Source organism: Elephas maximus, chromosome 10, assembly GCF_024166365.1.
Source record: "Elephas maximus indicus isolate mEleMax1 chromosome 10, mEleMax1 primary haplotype, whole genome shotgun sequence".
Classification (NCBI taxonomy): Eukaryota; Metazoa; Chordata; class Mammalia; order Proboscidea; family Elephantidae; genus Elephas; species Elephas maximus.
The window spans coordinates 18,050,070-18,054,383 of record NC_064828.1 but is presented as its reverse complement, the minus strand read 5'-3'; the positions used below and the strand labels follow the sequence as shown (position 1 = coordinate 18,054,383).

Here is a 4,314-nt window from a genome sequence, read left to right as displayed (position 1 = left end):
AATCTCCACCATTTATATAAAACCCTTTCTAGTTTCATAGAATTTCATTGGCCAGCTCCCCAGGTGGCAGACAGCACCTTCATTCCCATTTTATAGATAAGGAAACAGGCCAGAGCTTTCAGGATGTGACCAAGGCTCCAGGCAGCAGAGGAACGAACACTTCAGCCTACTCTTTTGATTCTCGGCACCACCATCCTGATCCTTTTTTGTTTTTGATTGTGGTAAAAATATGTGTAACAAAACATTTGCCATTTCAACATTCTTCCCCATGTATAATTCTGTGACATTGTGTTTATCATGCATACCATCACCATTATCTGTATCCAAATTTTTCCATCATCCTGAACAAAAGCTTAATGTCCCCTAAGCAACGAATCCCCTTTTTCTCCTCCCTTTTTGTTTTCATCTACCCGTGTGGTTATTAATAACTACTAATAAACTTAAACCTCTATACACATGCCTAGATATTTCATACGCTATGTGCCCTTTTGTGTCTGCTTTTATTTGTTAAGCATGTTTTCAAAGTTCATTTCTCTTTAAGGCTGAGTAATAGTCCATTGTGTGTATGTACCACATTTTGTTTATCCATTCATCTGTTGTTGATGAATGTTGATGAATGTTGATAAATGTTGATGAATGTTGATGTTGTTGGGCCATTGATGCTGATCCTTTTTAAATTCCTTTCCCACTGCCTTGGGGTGTCCCATAAGGTAAAGTTTTGACTAAGTCTCCACGGTTCTGATCCAGCTGGTCCTTCACTCTTGACTAAATAAACCTGCTCATACAGTGGCCCTAGAGGGCTCTGACTGTGCCTCTGAAGGCTGAAATTAGCAATTTTTAGTTATCTAGTGCTGCTATAAAAGAAATACCACAAGTGGATGACTTTAACAAAGAGAAATTTATTCTCTCACAGTCTATGAGGCTAGAAGTCCAAATTCAGGGTGCCAGCTCCAGGGGAAGGCTTTCTCTTTCTGTGGGCTCTGGGGGAAAGTCCTTGTCATCAATCTGTCCCTGGTCGAGGAGTTTCTCATCGCAGCGACCCTGGGTCCAAAGGATGCACTGTGCTCCCAGCACTGCTTTCTTGGTGGTATGAGGTTCCTCTGTCTTTCTGCTCCCTTCTCTCTTTTATAAGTCAAAAGAGATTGGCTTAAAAGACATTCTAATCTTGTAGATTGATTCCTGCCTCATTAACACAACTGCCACTAATCCCATCTAATTAACATCATAGAGATAGGATTTGCAGCACCATCACATCGGATGACAAAATAGTGGACAATCACACAATACTGGGAATCATGGCCTAGCCAAGTTGACACTATTTTGGGGGGACAAAATTCAATCCATAACACAGCATAACTAAAGTGACAGCAATATCACGGTGTCGTAAAAGGAAAGAACTGCTAGGAAGACACTCAGGAGTGCATCACACCCTCTTCCAGTCTTAACCAAGGGCTGAACGAACCAAGAGAGCTGAGCAGAGGCCTCAGACCACGTCACTCAGCGCATGTCTTGAGGCAGCACCTTCTCCTTTGCTCTTTGGTCTAGAAACTGACCTAATGAGCACAGTGATAAGGGCAGCAGTGGCTGGGCGTGGCTGACTTGCCAAGGGATGCATCTCTGAGTGAGGCTGGTCTGTCTGCACCACAGGTTTGTCCGGCCCTGGCACACCCACAGCTGGGCAGCCCAGAGGAAAGGGCTGGACTGCTTCGGTTTAGAAGGTGAGCACTACACAAAGGGCTGCCTTTGGATTTCTGAAAAATGCCCAAAAGGTCTGAATACAGGAGTGTCCACACTGCCAGCCACAGACAGGGCTCTGCCAGACTCAACCCTGCAGCTCACAGTTCTCCAGAGCAGGGTCTGGAACAAGACATGAGGCCAAAGAGGCCGGGAAAGGGTAGAAGGATGGAGACAGGGGTGTCCACAAGCCGGCCATACAACCTCCCCTCCCAAAGCCCTGTCCTCATGCAGGCCTTCCTTCTTTGCCTCTGAGACCAGATAGCACACCCCAAGGCTAGATGAAGAAGCATTTGATTGGCACCATAGTGCAGGGGTACTCATTTAGCAGTTCAGCTACAGTCCCTCCTCCCTTCCCAACGTCCTTTTTCACTGGTGTGTAAAAAGGATCCTTTATCTTAAACAGATTTCCAGAGTCTCTCTGGGGACAGACAGGATCAGGGGCTTCCCTGTGGCCAAGGGAACCCCATACCAAGCTCCTCGCAGTCAGGCCCAATCCCCTAGCCCCAGAGGCCAAGGCAGTGGGCACTGGATTTCCGAGTCGCTTTGTACTTCCCACTCATCTCTTGCGTAATAGCACCAGGATTGGGCAGGGTAGCTGCCCTTCCACCTCACAGACGCCCTCCCGCCAAGGCAATACTTCCGGGCGTCAAAGTGGGCGGGGTGAGAGCTTCTTTTTCGCCTGCTGCTCGTTCTCGAGAGTTTCTTCGCTCTTCCCCAGATTTTGTTTTTTTTTTTCTTAAGTGCTTCATGATCTTCTTAGTGCTCTTGGTCTCCACATCCCACCAGGACCTGCTCCCCAGCATCTAAAGAGAACCGTAGGAATGGTGATGGCGTCATGTTCTTAAACATCGGTGATCTGTACCCAAGGATTTTTATACTGGATCTGAGATACACTGAAAAACACAGATTTCCGGGCGCCCTCGCCCAGCTTCCCGCGCGTGTTGCAATTCACTGTCCAGTTCTGAAATTCCATTTCTGAAACTTCTGGGGAAAAAAATCCATATTGGCCTTCACCGAGTGCTTGAACCCCACGTCACCCTGGCCCAGGTATTGCAAGGTAAGGAAGGGGCCCTTCCTGGGCATGGCGGCTGCGGCGGACCTGGCGGGGCCGGCGGCGGGGGAGCTGGGACTGTGGAGAGAAGTCTGCGCCATTGGGGCGGACCCCACGCTGCTTGTCTTCATCATCTACTAAATGAAGGCCTCAGGCTAAATTATTTCTGTGGAACATACATATATACATGTGTGTTTTTTTTCTAGTAGGGGACCTGCCCCCATTCGACTCCATCATCTATGTGATTATAATGGAATCACAGTCCTAACCGTCGAAATTACTAAAATTTGACCCTCCCCATGGATAATGTTCATTGGTCCAGGCATGGTACTACAATCTGGGCCAATGTGAATCTCTTCCCAGGAATTTCAGAATTGGATTTAAAAAACTGGTGTCAGCCTCTTTCTGGTAACTGAGTACAGTGTATACAAACCTGCACACGGTTGCTGGCCACCTTCTCCAGTTCGAGCTAACCTGTGGAAATAGTAGAGTGAGAGAAAAAAAGTACCAGACACAGAAGTAGAGGAGAAATACAGACACATCTTTTAAATCCACGATCCTCGTTGAACCGGAGGCCCAATGCATTTCTGTCTTCTAGGTAATGAGATGCCTCAGAATTGTCACTTTAAGCGCCCCATACTAAAAAAACTCAACCAGAGTAGTTTCTAGTGCAATAAAAATAGCTAAACTGTTGTATTCTCCTATCTCTTTTATGTCTATGATTTGAATCTTTTTTTTTTTTTTTTTTTAAGGCTACAGGGGTAGAATTGGTCTGTTATTTTCTTTTTTTATGGTGTCTTTACCTGGCTTTGGTATCAGGGTTATGCTGACTTCATAGAATGAATTTGGAAGTATTCCATCCTTTTCTATGCTCTGAAGTGCCTTTAGTAGTACTTCTGTTAACTCTTCGCTGAAAGTTTGCTAGAATTCTCCAGTGAAAACATCAGGGCCACAGCTTTTTATTTTTGTTGTTGGGAGTTTTTTTAAATTATCTCTTCAATCTCTTCTTTTGTTATAGGTTTATTTAATTTTTCTACCTTGGTTCATGTTAGTTTCAGTAGTAGTGTGTGTCGTGAATTGAATTCTGTCCCTCAAAAATATGTATATCAATTTGGCCAGACCATGATTCTCAGTATTGTGTGATTATCCACCATTTTGTCACCTGATGTTATTTTCCTATGTGTTGTAAATCCTGTCTCTGTGATGTTAATGAGATGGGACTAATGGCAGTTAATGTTAATGAGGCAGGACTCAATGTACAAGATTAAATTGTGTCTTCAGCCAATCTCTTTTGAGATGTAAAAGAGAGAAACAAGTAGAGAGACTTGGGCACCTCATTACCACCAAGAAAGCAGCCCTGGGGGCAGAGCACGTTCTTTGGACCCAGGGTTCCTGCATGGAGAAGCTCCTAGACCAAGGAAAGATTGATGACATGGACCTTCCTTCAGAATCTACAGAGTGAGAGAGCCTTCCCCTGGAGCTGATGCCCTGAATTCAGACTTCTACCTGTTAGACTGTGAGTGAAT

At 45.2% G+C, this 4,314-nt stretch overlaps 1 pseudogene; it reads right to left on the bottom strand.

The window, feature by feature from the left end:
- Nucleotides 1–2,234: 2,234 nt before the first annotated feature.
- Nucleotides 2,235–2,820, bottom strand: LOC126084408 (28S ribosomal protein S25, mitochondrial-like; annotated as a pseudogene).
- Between the last annotated feature and the right edge of the window lie 1,494 nt (nucleotides 2,821–4,314).